The 20,480-nt window shown below is 35.0% G+C and overlaps 1 pseudogene; it reads right to left on the reverse strand.

The window, feature by feature from the left end:
* Positions 1–7,399: 7,399 nt before the first annotated feature.
* The window catches only part of LOC127557652 (vomeronasal type-2 receptor 26-like), a 54,853-nt pseudogene continuing 41,772 nt past the window's right edge, over positions 7,400–20,480 (reverse strand).

Genomic DNA, 20,480 nt, shown 5'->3' on the forward strand with positions numbered 1-20,480 from the left:
CTCCCCGCTTCAGGTGTGTTTCCTGTAAACAACATATTGTAGGATTCTGGCTTTTAATCCATTCTGCTAACCGCTTCCTCTTTATGGGGGAGTTTACCCCGTTCACATTTATGGTTAGAATGACCAATTCTGTATTACTTGCCATCTTGTTAACCCCGGTTTATGCTTTTCTCCCTTCTTTCCCCTTTCCCCCCCTTCCCAGTATTAAGCTTGTGAGCACCAGTTGCTTCTCACAGCCTTCCCTTTTTAGTATCCCTCCCCCCGCCTTAGAGTTCCTCCCCCTGCCTTAGAGTTCCTCCCCCTATCTTACCCCTTTCCCTCCCCGTTTCTGTATTCCCTTCCGCTTAGCTTATTCCTTCCCTTTTCACTTTTCCCTTCTCACTTTTCAATGAGGTGGGAGAAGTTTCACCATAGATTGAATATGTCTTAAGATTTTTCACTTAAAACCAATTCTGAAGGCAGTAATATATCCACTATATTCATCCCCCTCCCTTCTTTCTCTCAGATATAATAGGTTTCCTATGCCTCTTCATAAGATGTATTACCCCCACTTTACCCTTTTTCTGTTACAATGTCCTTTCCACATCAATTTCTAGAACAAGGTATACATGTATTCTTTATACATCTATATAGTCAAAATATAGTTCCCAAGATTAATCTTTACCTTTTTAGATTTCTCTTGAGTTCTATATTTGTAGATCAAACTTTATGTTAAGTTCTGGCTTTTTCATCAGAAATAGATGAAATTCGCTTACTTCGTTGAATGTCCATCTTCTTCCCTGGAAAAAGATGCTCATTCTCGCTGGGTAAGTTATTTTTGGTTGCATACCAAGTTCCTTAGCCTTTCGGAATATCATATTCCAGGCCCTTCGATCTTTTAATGTGGATGCTGCCAGATCCTGGGTGATCCTTATTGTGGCTCCTTGATACTTGAATTGGGTTTTTCTAGCCACTTGCAATATTTTTTTCCTTCATCTGAGGGTTCTGGCATTTGGCCACTATATTCCTTGGTGTTTTGATTTTAGGATCCCTTTCAGTGGGTGATCGATGAATCCTGTCAATGTTTATTTTTTCCTCTGTTCCTATGACTTCTGGGCAGTTCTCTTTGATTATTTCCTGGAAAATAGTGTCCAGGCTCTTTTTTTCATCATGTTTTTCTGGGAGTCCAATGATTCTCAGATTGTCTCTCCTGGATCTGTTTTCCAGGTCTGTTGTCTTCCCCAGAAGGTATTTCACATTCTTTTCCATTATTTGATTTTTTTGGATTTGCTTGACTGATTCTTCTTGTCTCCTCGAGTCATTCAATTCCATTTGTTCGACCCTGATTTTCAGTGAAGTATTTTCTTCACTCACTTTTTTAAGATATTTTTCTAATTGTCCAATTGAGTTCTTTTGTTCTGTGGAATTTTTTTCCATTTCGCCAATTTTGTTTTTTAGAGAGCTATTTTCTGTTTCCAGTTCACTAATCCTATTTTTCAAGGATTTTACTTCTTTATCCACTCTCTCTTTAACTGACTTCTCCAGGCTCTTTTGCTAAGCCTCCCTCTCCTTTTCCCAAGCCTCCCTCTCCTTTTGCCAAGCCTCACTCTGCTTTTCCCATTTTTCTTCTAGCTCCCTTGTGAGAGCTTTTTAAATTACTTCTATGAGGTTCATCTGTGCTGAGGAACAGATGATCTCCTCCCTTGGGGATTCACCTGGAGACTGTCTGTTTTTAGTCTCCTCAGGATTTAGAGTCTGCTCTCTATCTGTAGAGAAGCTGTCAAGGGTTAAAGTCCTTTTCAGTTTCTTGCTCATTCTGTCTAATAATCAGAGACAAACTACCAAAGAAAAACAGAAAAAACTGGAGTCTTTCTTTAGGGGAGTGGCTGGGTGTGTTACCGAGCTTCCTCTCCAGACTGCAGGGGGCAGCAGTGAGGCAGTAGCAGGACTGTGCTGCGCCTGCGCTCTGAGATCCCAGAGCGTGCTGACTCACTGTGGGGGGAGGAAGAGGGGGGGGGCAGCCAGGTCCCGAGAGACTCCAGCTGTTTGGGGTTGTATTCTTCACCCCCGGTGTTTTTAGCTTCTCTGCTGGGCTGCTGACTTGCTGCCGGAGCAAAGTATCTAATCCTATAGCGAAGCTCTACCCGCAGAGATGGCTGCGGTCACTCCCCACCTCCTCTCCTGTCTGCTCCCGTGCTCTCACTGCCGCTGCCCTCAGCCTGCGCCCAATCTAAAACCGTCCCAGCCCTCCAGTAAAGACAGACCTTTCTTGGCGAATCTCAAGGATGGCTTCTCTTGGTAACTATATGTGGGTTTTTTTTCAGTCAAGCATTAATTCAGAGGCTTGTAATGAAGTGGATAGTGAGAGAAAGCGCGGAGCTTATGCAGCTGTGAGCCTCCTCTCCGCCATCTTAACTGGAAGTGAAACAAGGATTCTTACAAGATGTTAAGTCAGTGGAATTGATAAAGATAATGGTTATCTAGTTTATCATGGAGATTAATAGTTCTCTAGTTCAGTATGATTGATTTAATCTTACAACAAATAATGGTTTCCTATTGATATATTAATTGGTTTATATTCAGAATAGAGCATAATTCTAACTGAATTAGCACCTTGTAAGCATCCTTGTTTTAAGTATAGAGTTCTGGCCTATAACAATAATATGTTTAGAGTCAAAGAGTGAAATGAACTTAGATAAGTGGAATCAGAGAATACAGGACTTTTAATTCCAAACTGAGCACTTTTTCATTTTCTCTTAGAGGTTATAATGAACTGATTATGGTTTGTGACCAAGAGTATGTCATCATATTAGACCAAGAGAGGGATATGTTCATATATTCTTTCGCATGATCTTATTAATCTTCCTTTCCCCCAAATCTTATAAATATTGGTATTTATAATTGTGTTATATATTTCAATTTATTTCATCTACCAACGTCTTTCAATCTCTCTCTATATTTACCTTTATTATTTATGTATGTGTGTACTATGTACTTTCAATATCTCTTTATTTTACCTTCATAGTTTATATATTCATAATGCATTTATGTATAACTATATACTATTATATATGGGTATATATATATATACACATATATATATATATATGTATATATATATATATATATATATATTTACACACATGTATTTGCGTTACCTTCCTCCATTATAAATTTCTTTAGAGGAAAGAGTTAAAAAAAAACCTCTGAATTTATATCCTATTGTATATTATCTTTTTAGAAACATTCTAAATGCATATATCTTGATTGATTGGCAACTGTGTAAATGATGAGTTGGAGATACTTTTTCATTCAACAAGCATCTATTAAGTGTCTCCAAAATAGTAGTACTTTAGACAAGACAAAGATAAGAGAAATCCCTATTTTAAAGAAGCTAATGTTTTAGAAATTGTGATACATAAATTAGTGTATTGAGATTTAATATCTCATGTTAAGATTTACAGACAGGATCAGCTGGGTAGGAAAGTAAATAGAGCACTGCCCTGGAGTCTGGAAGACAATTTAAATTTGGCTTCAGACATTTGACACTTCCTCCCTGTGAAATCTTTGGTAAGTTACTTAACTCTGATTGTCTTGCAAAAAAAGAGAAAGAAATTTTATATAAAGCTGGAAGGAACTTCAACTGTTATTCAACTTTCCTGATCTACAGATGAAATCTAGGAAAATCAAGTAATATGTTCTAGAGGCAGGATTTGAATTCATGTTCTCTGACTTTAGAGCAAGAGTCATCTCCATTTACTATGCTGTGGTGGAGTAACTAAGACTACTAGGGTAGGAGAAATACGTGGTTCTGATTTCCTCAGTCTCTGGTATAGGCAAGGCATCTGTAGTGTTGATACAAACTGACATTTTTCTTTTTATAGACTCTCAGGAACTAGTCCTGTCACAGTAATCTCAAATGACTCTAATTTTGAAATGACTAGAAATGAAGTAATACATTTTGAGTTTGTTCTCCCTGAAAAAAGTGAAAGCTGATTTACTAATCCCTTATCTCTCTTCTGGATATGCTGTCCATTTCTGTCTAATGGAGGAATTCAATCAATTTACATTCAGTTATAATTGCTTTTTGTGCATTTTCTTCATTTTATTTTTACTCATTATTTTTTTCACCCTTTCTTTTCATCCTCTATTACTTTATCTTCTTCCCTTGTTAACCTCTTGTTTAAAATCCCTTCCTTAGCTCTTCACACCACTTTCCTAATGCTAATCAAAACCCTTTTCTAAAAGTCCTTCTTACACCTTATCTGCCAGTTTTCTTTACACCTAGTGATTTAGAAGACTTCTAAACATCTTCAGATTTATATATCATTTCATCTTCAACCTAGATGAGAATAAGCTTCCAATATCTGTTCCCCCCCAAGCTACTTCCTCTGCATTAATTTTTCTTTTTTTCTCCCATTTTTATGATAATTTCTACTTTTAAGTTTATCCTACAATTTTTTTTAGAATAACCACATCATACACAAGTAAGCCCAAACTCTTCTTCCAAAATACCTTTGTAATGATAATAGTGTTAAAAATACTGGTACTGTCAGTATTATCTGATTGTTAATAATATTTTTTAAAATGATAAGTAAATGGAGAGTTGGAATTAAATATGTTATGTGTTGTCATGGGAAAAAAGAAAGACCAGATCAACAATTATGAGCCCAAGCAAAATTATGAATAAAATAGATGTAATTAAAAGAGATAAACAAGGTGATTACATTTTGATAAAAGACCCCACAGACAATGAAACAATACTGAACCTATATTCACCAAATACTACAGTGTTTAAATTTTTAAAAGAAATCTTAAATGAATTGCAAATGTAGACAAATGGAAGTACTATAAATGTAGGGAACTTTCATACCAGTATTTGTTCTGTTTCCAGAGGATGAGGAAAAAAGTAAAAGAAGCTAGTCCTTTAGCTAATCAAATATCTATATTTTTTTGTCAATCAAGATTATACTCCATTTTGCTGAATAAGTAATTTTTATTTGCACCACAGATTTTGTCCAACAAATAAAATGTTCCAAGGCCCATGGTCTTTAAGGGTAAAAGCTACTAGGTCTTGGAAAATCCTGATTGTTTTCCCACAGTATTTAAATTGTTTTTGTTATTGTTATCTGTTGCTGTTTTCAATCTTTTGTCTTTTATCTCAGAGTTTTGAAAGTTGGTTATGGCATTTCTATAAGGTTTATCTTTCATGTGGTGATGGTTGGATTCATCCTTTAAGTATTTTTCCTTTTTCAAATTTCAGGAAAGTTTTTCTTAATTATTTCTAGTAAAGTAGCATCCAGATTTTTTTATTCATAACTTTCAGGTAGTCTGAGTAATCTTATATTTGATGTGTTTTCCAGATAAGTTTTTTTTTTTTTCTAATGAGGTATTTCACATTCTCTGAATTTTTTTTAGATATTATAATATTTTGGAAATGTCATTTGATTCCACTTGCCGATTCTAATTTTCAAGGAGTTATTTTTTCCCTTAAGATTTTATTTTATATTTCTAATCGGATAATTTTCCTTCCAGAATTTTCTTGGATGGCTTTTCTTGTCTAATTTTCCTTTCTTTCTTTTGATTTTTTAATTCCTTTTTAAATTATCCTGAGATTTTTCCCTGTGTCTAGGTTGAATATTCTTTAGGTGTAGAAGTGGCTTTTTTCACCTCACTATCATTGTCTGAATATGTACCCATAGTACGATGTACTGAATATGTACCCATATGTACCCATCACACCAAAATAGCTATCAAAAGTCAGTTTTTCTTCTTTTTGCTTACTCATTTTTATTTTTCATTTGTCTTATTTTATTTTTATCAGCTTAATATTATCATTAACAAGTTTTAATCCTCTTTTGTGGATAATGATTCCCTAGTTCTTAGGGTTTTTTCCTGAATTCTGTCTGGGGACTCAAACTCAAGGACTACTTCTTACCAGTCCCAAAGCACGCCACCCTGTTCCCCAAATGTTCTTGTTATCTATGGCCCTGCCATCATTGATCCAGTACTTACTCCGTCCTTGCCCACTCATAGCCTGGGATCATTTCTGGTTAGCAGTACTAAGTCTAGTTCCCAGAAATAGTAGGGGTTCCTTCAAACTTTCCTCTCCTCATTTTCTTTCCATCTTAAAAAAAATGAAAGTTATTGAATGTTCCTGACTTTAAATTTCAGGAGGCAATACATGATTTAAAAATTGAGGTGAAATTTCTCAAGGCCTAGTAGGCTTCCCTCAGGGGCTACCAGGATGTGTTTACACTGCAGTCAGACCAAGTCTAAGGCCCAAAAGTTTTCTCTGAAATTTTCTCAAAGTGTCTGATGAAGACAAGTGCTAAAACCCTTTAGTTTTTGCTGTAATAAGTTCAATTTTGGCTATTTCTGTTTATGCAGGAAATATTAGAGAGCCAGAAATTTCTGATCTATTCTAGAATCTCAGAATGCTTCCTCTATTAAAATGAAAATTGTAAAGATACTTGTAAATGCACAAATACAGTGCTTTCATGTTTGGAAGAAGTCATCATATCTCATTTGATCTTCCCAACAATTTTGATGAAAATATTATTATTTTCTTGTTTGTCTTGTACAGAGGTGTCAAATAGACTGCTGTAGAAGTATGGCTGGCAGCTAGCCCCACTGTAGATTAAATTAGATTAAAACATAATGGGGAAATAAATTGTGACATGCTAGTATTATAATCATATGTAATATTATAATATTATATTAATAAAATAAATGTAATAAATAAATCACAATAAACAATTATAATAAATAATAAAATAAAATTGAGAATGTTAATTAATCATTCTTTTTTTTTTCTTTCTTTCTTTTTGTGAGGCAATCAGGATTTAGCTTCTTTCTCAAAGTTAGACCGCTAGTAACTGTTAAGAGTTTTACTTCTTCTATCATTCTAATCATGGTTGATTCCTTATAAATGCCTTTGGGGTTTTCTTGGCAAAGATATTGGAGTAGTTTGTCATTTCCTTCTCCGGCTTATTTTACAGATGAAGAAATTGAGGCAAACAGGGTTCAGTGACATTCAAAGGATCATGGTGAATGTCTGAAACCAGACTTGAATTCAAGTCTTACTCCCGACCTGGTGCTCTAGTCAATTACCAGCTAGCTAGGCAACCTTAGTGATTTACTTAGGCTTGCCTTCCATTTTGAGAGTATAAATAAATGCCTAGATTTTGTAAGTCATTTGATTAACTCTTATAATTAACTCTTACATGCACAGTCACATATAATATATATATGTATATGTATATGTATGTAAACATATTTATCATTTGTATCTGTTCTGACTCTATCTTCTGATCCTTGGATACTACTACATACAAAAAGGCAATATATATCAATCATGGCATAATACAAATAAATTATGTGATGCAAATAATTTTAAAAATAACTCTTTAATCTTCCTTTTACATAGGCTAAAGATTATGGGAAAATAAAAGTAAAAACAAAAAGTGTGCTTTCTCAGTAACCAAGTGTAGAAGATTACACATTTTATGGGTGATGGCATGGAAAAGAAGCTGGTGTTTTTGCAGATGTCACGGAAGAAGGTTTTTAACTCAAAGATAGTTCAAATGGGAAAAAGGAGAGATTAGTATGAAAGTTGGCATTGGGTCCATGAAGTTGGATGAAAGTGTTGCGCTGCTTGGTTCTGGAATAGACAAGAAGGTCTTGTTTAAGGAATGTAGATTTCAAAAGTCTTACGAATTTCATTGGGAATTTAGTAGCAATATTAATTTGTGTTAATTATTTTCAATCTCATGTTATTAGTGAAACATACAGAACATTTCAAGATGATTCTTGATTCAGGAATTGGAATTATCTTTTAAAGTTTTTCTGGTGTTCCTGTGGGGCTGCAGAAGGATCACATAGCATTTGGGGATGAAAATGCAGCCTAGTAATCCAGTGCTGGAACTTAAGATGCAGAAGATCTCCACAGCCACCATCATTTTCCCCTTGGTGCTCTGGTATGTGGGGAGGAAGGAGACCCAGACACTGCAGAAGACCAGCATGCTGAAGGTGATGAACTTGGCTTCATTGAAAGTGTCAGGGAGATTTCTGGCTAGAAAAGCCACAGTGAAGCTCCCCAGGGCCAAGACTCCCATGTAGCCCAGGATAAAATAGAAGGCAATGAGAGAGCCCTCATTGCACCCCAAGAGGATGTGCTCATGGTCAGACTGTGTGTCTGTTTCTGGGAATGGGGGAGAGAGCAGCAGCCAGATTGCACAGAGCAGAACCTGAGTCAAGGTGCAAAAGAGAACAACAGAAATGGGGGCTCTGCTTCCCATCCATTTCCTTCCCCTGCTGCCTGGTCTGGTGGCTCTGAAGGCCAAAACCACAATGATGGTTTTGGCCAAAACTGAGGAGACGGCCACAGTGAACATGACTGCAAATGTTGCTTGTCGAAGAAGGCAATTCATTGCAGTTGGGCGGCCAATGAAGAGCAGAGAGCAGAGGAAGCAGAAGATAAGAGAGATGAGGAGGATGTAGCTGAGATCCCGGTTATTGGCTCTGACTATAGGGGTGTTTTTGTGTCCCACAAAGACCCAAAGAACCAGAGCTGTGAGAAAAGATAAGCAAGCAACTATGGAAGCAAAAGCCATCCCCATGGGCTCTTCATAGGCCAGGAAGATCACCACTTTAGGGAGGCACTGATTCTTCTCCTTATTGGGATGTTGATCTTCAGGGCATTTCACACATTGATCTGCATCTGAAGAGAATACATGAAGTGTCAGTATTTTAGCCTTAGCAAATCTTTCTATCAGAGGACAGGCATTGTTAAAAAATAATAAATATTGCTCAATTTGCTTGCATGGACATCAGAATCTGATGGTAGTGGATAAAACAGAAGACTTGGAAGACTTGAGTTTTAATTCTGCTTCAGATAGCTCTGTGACTTTGTGATGCTAGCCTAGTCAATTGTCTTCTTTCTACTTCAATTTCACCATCGGTAGAATGGGAATAATTATGCAACCTCCCAGAATATGATGAGGTTAAATCATATGATTTTACATTTGGAAAGAGTTGAGCAAATCTGAAAGTATATATCAATTATATGAATTTTGTTTTGTGCATGACTCTTCATAAACTCCATTTGGAGTTTTTTTTTGTCAAAGAATCTGGTGTTGTTGGTATTTCTTTCTCAAGTCCATTTTTTCTGGTGAGGAAACTGAGGTCAGCAGGGTTAAGTGAATTTCTCAGAACCATATGGCTAGCATGTTTCTGAGGCTAGATTTCAACACAGGAAGATGACATCAGGCCCTGTACAGGCCTTCTGATCCATCTTCCAAAAAGCTTCCACATAATTGCTAGCTCTTATATGAATAATATTTTCAGAGTACTGGTGAAATATGAGATATTATTCTTAGTAATAACAATAACAATAAATGTAGCAGTTATTTGTCACAAAGTGAAGAAATCAAATTATTACTGTGTTTATTTCCTGGATTTGCACCATAATCTTTTAAATGGTTCATCTTTTTAGTTTAGAGGCCTCTGTTCTTTGTATTTTCTTCTCACAAGAAAAATGATTCTATTCTTCTGAATACATGATTCTTTCTAAAATGTGTGTGAAGATAACTACACTACAACTTTTCAAAATGTTGATGTGTTTCTCTTTCCTGCTGACATTTTGGATATACAAGGTTATGTCTGTATACGGCTATTTACATATTTCCTTCTGGACTTTATCAACATGACCCTTAAGTTATTTTGATGGACATTGACTCTGAATACTCTAGGAATATGAATTGAAAGAATTGAGTATAATTTGCCTGGAGAAGAGAAACTTCTGAATGAATATAATAGCTGATATGATGTATTTATTCAAAGCACTTATAGCTGGAGGAGGGACTTGACTTACTATATTTAGTGCTAGAATACAAACCTTAAAGCAGACTAGGAATGAGAAGAGGAAATTTAATTTTGATGTGTAATGGTTGTCAGAGTCTCTGATCTTATAAATATTCAGCTGTACTTCCCTTCATAGAGAAGATATGTTCTAATGATATTTTTACTAAAAGTTCAGTGGAGGAGATAGAGATATATTTTAGTTTTATGCTGAAAATTTTCTTCCTGCTGTGTTTTAGGTATATTCCTGTTCTACTCCTTCTATATCAGGTAAGGATGAAAATATCCTGTATACATTTGAGAGAAGTTGAATAACTCCTCCTAAGCTAGTACTTTCACTAACCTCCTGTGTCAAGGAGAGACCATTCTCCCACTTTCTTTAGATCATTAGATCAATGATATTTGCATGAATTTCCTTCCCAGGGATCTTATTCCTGGAGACATTGCTCTAGGTTAAATTATTTCTACATTATGAATTATTTTCCTTGTCTTCATATTCTAATAATTTGCCATATTTTGGCCTACTTGGAAAAAAAAAACCTTTTTTAGCTTAAGCTATGTTTCAAATATATCTGGATCTTCACCAGAATCATAGCTTTGCCTTGAGTAAGTGGAAGTTGGGGCTTAAAAAGGTAATTGTCAAGAGAGATCCAAGAAATTTTCTGATTTGATTTTAGTTATATAAATTTGTGCCTTCTTGGCCCCCATTGTGCATCAAATGGGTAAACATCAGGACAGTTGAAATGAATTCAAAATCGCAATAGATTGCATTTCAGTACCCTGGCTAATGTCTTCCCTGTCTTAATTAGCTGTGCTCCTATGAATGATCCCTTCATCATTCTTTAAAACTGGTACAGCAGTATTTGCATTTTGCAATTGATGTCTTGATGAGAAAGACTTGCTGAAAATTCTCAGTCCCTATATCAATGGAAGACAACTTAGTAAATAAATATTTCTATCAAGCTAACTCTGAGCAATTGAATTACAAAGATATTGGGCAAGAAATTCCTACTTTGATGGACTTCAAATCCAGAAACACTCCTGATATTAATCATTTTGGATTTTCAGTTTCTTTGACCTTTCTGACTCTTATTCTAGGCTTTTCTTGGTCTCTGGAGACACCATATTCCATATCTAACAGGTTTCCATTGCCTTGTTTTCACCTGGGAGACTCATTCAGCTTTGTTTGGTCACCTTTGTCTGTGTTTGCTGAAAGAAAACAAAACTGTTCTCACAGACTTACCTATTTTGGAGGAAATATGCCCCTCTGTGCAGGGTACACAGTCAAAACAGCAGACAGGCTTTCCTTCTTGGGATTTCTTCTGGAATCCTGGACTACAGTTACTGCATCTCGACTGAGGAGGCTACACAGAGAAATATCCAAAGGTCTTTGAAGCAGTATTGTTCATTACTTTGCTTAGTTTGTTTGTAACAATTCGACTGTATTGCAAAGTCTATCAATGGTGTCAGTAAAATAGTTATGCTGCCAAAGATTGGATCAGTTTCCTTTCAAAAGGGACCCAAATTGTTAAGCATCCAAGAAATTGTATTTCTTCCCACTTGCCGAAAAGAGGCTGATATTAGGATCAGAACAAATAGCTGAAATTTTCTTAAGTTAGCAATACAAAGAAATAAAAGAAAATAGTAGAATGGGAAAGCTAAGAGATGTCTTCTGGAGGGAAATTTCATGCAAATAGAAACATGATAAAAGACAAAATGTTAGTGATTTCATGGAAGCATAACATAATCTGAAGAGTTGGGAAGAATACAAAATGTTAACTATGCAAAGGAAATTCTTCATATTACCAATAACCAAAGCATTGTGGATATTCTCAAAAGGGAGATATCCTGGAGAATGAAACCAAGTGTTCCTTAGGAAGCATTGCCAATGAGAAGGCTGATAGAAAAAAATGGAATCCCAGCTGAACTATTAAAAAATCTGAAAATAGAATCATTTAAGTACTGCACTGAAATGGCAGCCAATTTGGGAAATCTGACATTGGTAACTGGATTGGAAAGATCAGTATATGTATGAATTCTAAATAAGTACAATACTAGGGAATATACAAATTACTGAGCAATCACACTCATTACATATACCTGCAAGTTTATATTCAAGATTTTAAAGCTAGGGTTCTATAATAAGTGAATCAAGAAAAAGGAGGCTGGTTTTCAGATAGGTAGAGAAACTAGAGATGAAATTATCAACATTCACTGGATTATGGAAAAAGGAAGGGCGTTCCAAAAATAAAAACAAACCTCTATGTCTGCTTCATTGATTACATATTGATTGTGTGACCCATAACAAATATGTCAAGTCTTTAATGAGATTGGAATAACAGACCATCTTATTTGTCTCTTGAGGATCCTGTAGTAGGTCAAGAAATAACTGATAGGATTAAAGCTGGAAAAAATTTAATGGTTTTGAAATGGACATTAAGTATGTCTAGGTTTTATATTATCTGGAATTAAGTTTTCTGGGAGAAATACCAACAATCTCAGATATTAAGACAAAATTTTTGAGGACAAAGCAGGGAAGAAGAATCAAGAAACCTCTTGATAGAATGAAAAAAGTTTACAATAGAAGCTAGAAATTTACAATAAAAATAAAAACAAAGAAACAGCTTGGCTCTTGTTGACTAGTCCCATAACTTCCTTGTTAATAGTGGGGGAAGAAATGGAAGTAGATAAATCTGAACAATATATTAAAAAGTAGTAAAAATCTGTACAGGAAAAGTTGTAGTTTTTCAAGTAATAATGCATGGTCTTGAGATTTAGACTAGGAGGAAAGAGTAACATAGCATAATCAACAATTTTGAATTGTGGTGCTGGAGATTATTGACAATCCATAAAACAGCACAAATATGAAACCAATTAATACTTACAAAATGATTCCAGGCTAATCATTTGGAAGATGAAGCTGTAGCCTAAATAATTTGGCCCCATACTAAGAAATTGGAAAATATACCAATGTGGCAAAGAGTTAAATATAAAAGAAAAGAGAATTATAGAGAAAGAGATGGATATATATCATCACAGAAATTAAACAACTGTACCAATTTCGTTAGATGGTAAGAAGAGAACTGCATGGTGGGTATATTCCACAGTGTCCCATGGATATAACTAAGTGGATGAACAACAGCGATATCAGTGTGTGGAACTGTAGCTTTTCCACTACATAAGAATTTTAAAATCTCCTGGGGAAGAAAAATTAATTAGCAGAAGTTGTTACCAACAGAGACTTTTGCTAAGACTATTTAGTATAATGTATTGAAGAAGTATTTTAAAAATATAATGGAATCATTTTCCAAGTCACTTAAAATGTATTAGAAGTTGGAGACTACAGACTTTTCTGAATACATTCCAGTGAATTTCCTCAGTACAACAAATGTGTGTGTGTGTGTGTGTGTGTGTGTATGTGTGTATGTAAAGTGTAAAGGTAGTGCTTCTACCAGTTATTTCTACCAGTTAATAGTGATCACTTTTATTTAAAAAGAGGTTATGCATTTGATTCTCTCCTATCCATTTCTTAGAATTATTTAAAACCATTGTATGAGAGGCTTGCTAATAACCAAATGAATTTATATGAAAAGCAGTAATTTTTTCTGAAATAAAGATTCTGAGGGTCCTGAAGTGGAACTACTTCAATAAATGTAAGACTCTAATAACTCTCTCAGGAGCAAAAACAAACAAACACACAAACAAAAACCCAACTATTGCAGAAAAGGGAGAAGCCAGGAGAATCAATAACGTAATTTTTTTTTTTTTTTTTTTTTTTTTTTTTTTTGCTGAGGCAATTGGGGTTAAGTGACTCACCCAGGGTCACACACAGCTAGGATGTATCTGAGGCCAGATTTGAACTCAAGTCCTCCTGATTGAAAGGCTGGTTCTCTATACACTGCACCATCTAGCTGCCACCAATAACTCTATTTTAGAAAATTTTAAAACAGAAGTCCTACACTGAAGGAAATCGTGAGAAAAAATCAGTTATTTCAACTTCCTATACCTCCAATCTATTAACAGAGTATAAAAACATACTGTGTTTGGTTACCACATGATGCTAAGAAATTAAATTTTGCCTCAACTATAAAGAGAACAGTGAGCCAAAGTCAAGTTAAATAGGGAACATAACTGCAGCCTAAAATCTGTAATTTTCCTACCTATAAGTTTAGAGCAATTGTATCTGAACACATAACTTTTAGTCGAATGTCAAGAAGGAGGAGCCACATGAGAAGGATATTGATTCTATCTTTGTATCTCCCTAAACATTTACCCAGTCCTGAAATTCTACTTGAATGAATATGAGAATAAACGTATGAGAGAGAAAGGAATTGTTTTAGAACAAGAAGATCTATTCAATTTTTGCAAAATTTAGATTCCTTGAATAATTTAGCTTCATGTCCATAATTTGTTTGTACTGATTTGATCAGGTATTGTGGTTTATTTCATTATACTAAATTTTTAGATTTCTCAAATTTCCTTTATTGATCATATATTTTGTCTTTTCATTTTGTCATTGCTCATATAAGGAGGGGGATCCCCCTAACAGAGGAATTGGTATATTTATAAATGTATGAAATGATTGACCAAAATGAGAAAAAAAACATAATTCTTATTAATGGGGTCTTGAGCCAGATATGAGAAAATCTAGGATTTGATCCAAGAATTCTAGTGTATTTAGAGCCCACATGTCAATCAGGCCACTGCAAGCTTCATGGCAGCTTTATTTGGTTTAGCAGCAAATGGTCAAAAATCATGAGATCTCATAGGAAGTTTCTGAATGTTCCCACTTCTTCTCCTTTGGAATCCATGGATCAAATGATTCTCCTATTGCCTCAACTACACAGTTGGGAAATCTCATGATTTCTTGGGCTCTTCTCCCAAAGGAGCACATATTCTAGGGCTTTTTTGCCCTTTCTGAATTGAATTGTGTATAAAAACTTGATTTGTAAGTTATTTTCTCCAAATAACTTTGTGTGTGGCATTTGCCCCATTTGAAAATGCAAGTAATTATTGTGATGGCCTATGTCAGTGGTTCTCAAACGTTTGTTCTCAGTATTTTTATATTGTTAAAAAACTATCGAGGATCTGTTCGAAGAGTTTTTGTTCACATTGGTTATATTTATATCTATTTACTATATTAGAAATAAAAAAGAATTTTGAATTTGTAGACCCTCTGAAAGGGTTTCAGAGACCTCAACAATTCTTTGGACTACACTTTGAGGACCACTGGATATTTTTAAGTTTCTATCTTTCATAAAACCAACATTTTAATCATTCTTTACCTTTCTCTGCCTTGTAGCCCATACTACTGCCTTCTCTTGGATGGTGAAATTTTCAGCATCTGTAGCCTGAGGATTAAACTCTCCCACTTTCACCAAGATTTCGGTATCATTATGAAAGGTTACATAGTTGAGAATATCATAGTTTGCCACTGATTTCCTCTTCTTATCCAAGACCACCTGTTTTCCAGCACTAGTGTTGAAGTGGATATTCTTCAGAAAGGAATGGAGCTGAAAGTCAAGAAAATTAATTGGAAGTTCATTACTAGAGTCTCCCAGGAATATTTGGTAGAATCCCCACCATCTTCTAATAAGCAAGGACAGTACAATCCTAAGATTTTTCAAGTGTCACAGAACTGGGATGGACTGCTAATAATTTGGAAGAGAGAACTAGGATATAAAATGTTCTTACCTGTCTAGAAATTGAGCCAAATCTCAAGACTAAAGCAAAAAATTTTCAACCCCGTGGAAAGGTCTTTTTTCGTGAAATTTTGTGAAATTTGGGAAAGAAGATAGAAAAACAGTGCTTGCAATATAGGTTTAGAGTAGGTGGGATGCTACAGTTCTCACTGCTACAGTTAATCAGACTGCTTCTAATGCAATCCATCAAGCCTTTGATGAATTTAAAACTTTAATTAATACCCACTATTTTCTTTATTTTTATTATTATTATAGCTTTTTATTTACAAGTTATATGCATGGGTAATTTTACAGCATTGACAATTGCCAAACCTTTTGTTCCAATTTTCCTCCTCCTTCCCCCCATCCCCTCCCCTAGATGGCAGGTTAACCAATACATGTTAAATATGTTGAAGTATAAATTACATACAATATAAGTACATGTGTCCAAACAGTTATTTTGCTGTACAAAAAGAATTGGACTTTGAAATAGTGTACTATTAGCCTGTGAAGGAAATAAAAAATGCAAAAATAGAGGGATTGGGAATTCAATGTCATGGTTAATAGTCATCTCCCAGAGTTCTTTCACTGGGTGCAGCTGGTTCAATTCATTACTGTTTTATTGGAACTGATTTGGTTCATCTCATTGCTGGAGATGGCCATGTCCATCAGAATTGATCATCATATGGTATTGTTATTGAAATATATAATGATCTCCTGGTCCTACTCATTTCTCTCAGCATCAGTTCATGTAAATCTCTCCAGGCCTTTCTGAAATCATCCTGCTGGTCATTTCTTACAGAATAATAATAATCCATATTATTCATACCACAATTTATTCAGCCATTCTCCAATTGATGGGCATCCACTCAGTTTCCAGTTTCTAGCCACTACTAAGAGTGCTGCCACAAACATTCTTACAGGCCCTTTCCCTTCTTTAAAATCTCTTTGAATACCCACTATTTTCAAGTCCCTTTACTTGATGCTTAAGGTATACTATGAAAATCACAATCATGTGCCTTCAAGGAGTCTACGTTCTTTTGGGTGATATATCAGCAAACTAGAAGAATAAATACTGTATGCTTTATGGAGAAAGAAAATATTACCAAATTGGAAGTAAAAGGGTAATTATTTATATAGTACCTACTATGTGCAATACAGTTTTTGTTTTTGTTTTTACCAATATTATCTTATTTGATGAGGGAATTCAAACAGGATTTCTTAAGTGATAGCAAAAAATCCAAGCCTATAAGGAAGTTAGAGATTCTAGGAGCCAGAGGTGAGGTAGCAGTATGTCTTAGACTTACGTGACTGTGCAAAAGTTTGCAGTTTGGTGATGTAATTCTAACTCATAGTACATCCAGTAAGGTAGTTTTGCTGAAACATAATATGTTAAGCGTCGAAGAGTGAAATAAGCTTGTATAAGTGAAATCAAAGAATGAAGGATTTTAAATTCCAAACTGAGCATTTTTTCATTTTCTATTAGAGGCTATAATGAGCTGAATTCTGTTTTTTGAGTATGTTATGCTATTACATCAAAAGAGAGACATGTTCAGATGTTTTTAGATGTTATTTTGTTGGTCTTCTGTTCTCCAAAATCTTGTGATGTGTTTATTATATTTTTGTATTATATATTTAAATTTATTTTACATATCTATATAACTACTATGTACCTGTAATATCTCTCTATACATTACCTTCATTATTTACATATTCATAATACATATATAATTTTATACAACTATATATAAATATAAATATTTACATATATATTTATGTTGCCTTCTATGTCAAATTCTTTAAAGGAAAGTTTTTTTTTAATTCTGTGTTCATATCCTATTGTATATCCTTTTTCATTCTAAATGCATATTTCTTGATTGTGTGGCAGCTCTGTAAATGATGATTTGCAGAAAGGAGAAACAAGAAATGAATAGGCCAATTAAAATGCTTTTCTATTCAACTAGCACCTATCAATGCCTCCTAAATAGTATAGGTATTCTACTAGTACTGGAGACTGAAGACAAAGATAAGAGAAATCCCTTTTTTTAAAGAAGCTAATTGTTTAGAAAAGTGATATATAAATTTTTGTATTGAGATTTAACACCCCATATTAAGATGTAATAAAAAGGATTAGTCAGAGAGCAAAATAGATAGAGCACTGCCCTGAAGTCTGGAGGTACTGAATTTAAATCTGGCTTCACACACTTGACACTTCCTAGCTGTGGGATCCTAGTAAGTCACTTAACTCCCATTGTCTCGCAGAAAGAAAAGAAATTATATCTAAAGTTGGAAGGAACCTCACTAGATACTTAATTCACCTTAATTTATTAATAGATAAATCCTAGGAAAATCAAGTAACATAGTACTTAGTACATAGAACATAGTACTAGTGTCAGGATTTGAATCCAGTTTTTTTGATTTTAGCACAAGAGCTCTCTCCATTGTATTATGGTATAGTGGAGCGACTAATACTTCCAGGGTAAGAAGAAATGCTTGGTTCTGATTTCGCCCATGGTGAAGGCAAGGCACCTCTAGTGTTGATAATCTTACTCTTCCTTGATGTCTTGCTCATCAAAGACCCCCAGGAACCACTTGATCTGGATTTTTCATTTCTGCATCTTTTACAAGGGTCTGAAATGATCCTATTTCTGAAATGACTAGAATTGATATTCTCAGTTTGTTGTACAGGGGTTACTCAATGAAAAAAGTGGAAGCTGAGTTACTAATCCTTTATTTCTCTTCTGAATATAGCAGTTCTCACAATCAGAGATTTAGGTATTGGTTCTTATAAAGGGGACCTTACCTTCCAGGGGTGAAAAACCTTCTTGTCTCCATCTATATAGGATTCCATTTCTGATCTCACCAAGAACATTTTATGAAGGGCCCAGGCCACAGCATACACAGCAGTGTAGACAGTGTAACTCTGGTCAGACATAGTCATGTCTAAATAGCTCAACTGTAGTGTGTCCAAAGAAGCATTTGGTGAGCAGACCCCTTCATCTCCCTCTTCATGTTTATATGTACACCCAAATGCTGTTTCCCAGAAATTTTTAAGAAAGATATCCTCTGGGTATTTGCTTGGGTGAATGGTTTTCAGAAAATGTTTGAAACCAGGAATCTTACTTGTCCTGTCTGAAAACACCAGAGCTCCATGGAAATTATTGAAATAGACGTAACTGGGTTTTTTGGAAATATCCCAATGACTGCTGGTGATCCATATTCTTGTTACAAAGACATAAGAATTCTTGGTAAACATCCAGCTCAAGAGTGAATTTGTATTTCCATAAATGACAATCACCTTGGCTGTTGACATTAATATGTTCATTATAAATTTCTTATAAAAGTCAATATCCAGTGACCAACTAGTGATGATCTTTTCTATAAAGGCCACACAGACATCATTTCTGGACATTTCTTCTTGAAGATCTCTCAGGAATTTTTCACTTCTTGAATCATCTGAGGTAACAAGACCCACCCAGTTCCATTTGAAATGCAGCATTAATTGGACCATACCACGTATAAGATAGGTGTTTGTGGGGGCCATCTGATAAACAGCAGGAAACTGAAGTGGGTCACTTAGAAGTGGATCAAAGAGACCATAGGTGATCTGAAGAGGAATCAAACATGAGCCTTTTTCAGTTTAATGAATTAATAATAAAAGAAAGATTCTCCCTCTCCACCATTCCACATCTGAAACTACTCTCTTCATCCCCTTATCCTTCATTTCTTGTCATCCAGACCTTTACACAGGGGTCATCTCCTTCATAATAACTGCTGCAGCTGCAACAGATATAAGTGTGTTTTTTTTGTCTTTTTTACTTCTTTGTTTCCCTAGCATTGAATAAGGGACTTGCAAATGTTAGATGCTTAATCAATATTAGCAGCATTCAATTGCATAATTTCAAAATCTTGTTAGGTCAAGATATGCTGCTTGCTGCAAGACACGATAAAGGGAACAAGTCTGATTTCCTCAAACTCTGTGATTTCTCTTATTTCTCTGATAATCACTTGAAAGGTAAATTAGACACTAGAAATCTTCAAAACTCTTTAGTAGTTGAATATAAAGTAGCAGACCCTCAAAAACCTACCTCTATCCTCCAACCAGGATAGGCTAAATTGGATTTATGTCTTACCTGTGGGAACTTATAGAGCTCCAGTAGGCTTCCCATGGAGACAGTTAAATCAGAAGTGGCTCCTCCAATGACCACCACCGACTTCCCCTTGTCACAGCTGTAATTTGGAATGGTCTGACCCTGGCCTGAGAGCCACATGAGGGAACTCTCCAAGGTCCTGTCATCATTGGCATAGGCATTGTAGATGTGGAATCCCAGAGTAATATTGGGTAACAGATTGAGGTTCCTGTTGATGTCTTCTATAGCAAGCATTAATGCCAGGACTTGATAATAGTGTTTGATCAGCCACCTGCAGTAGAAGAGAGTTTGTCAGGGAAAAAGAATATTTCCTTTTTTAAATCTTCCTATTTACCTTCCTCTGAATTAGAACTGAAAATTTAAGAAGAATTTATTCAAGTCATGTGAAGTTATAATTTTATTCTCTTTTTTAATGACATTGTTTTATTCTGAAAACTTTATTCTGTTACTAGCAATAATAAAGAGTTTTTACCATCTTCCTTTATATGGCCTGACAGACTGTACCATCCCTATTAAATTTTAGTATCATATTTAGAACACCAGAGCAGCTCTCTACCAGAGAGCTGAGTTACCAACTCATCTCCAAAAATTACAACCAATTTCTTTACCAAATTCTTTACAAAATCAATTCTTAAATTTTTAAAAAGTGGAGCAAATTGAGAAAAGTATAAAAAATAAGATGAAAATTGTTGGGGAAAATGGCCACCAATTTGGTAGATAGGATGTCTCCCACCTGAATATATTTCTCAATATAATTTTCAAATGTTAATTAATTTTAAAATGAAAACAAATAACATTTTAAAAAATT

Source organism: Antechinus flavipes, chromosome 3 (genome assembly GCF_016432865.1).
Source record: "Antechinus flavipes isolate AdamAnt ecotype Samford, QLD, Australia chromosome 3, AdamAnt_v2, whole genome shotgun sequence".
Classification (NCBI taxonomy): Eukaryota; Metazoa; Chordata; class Mammalia; order Dasyuromorphia; family Dasyuridae; genus Antechinus; species Antechinus flavipes.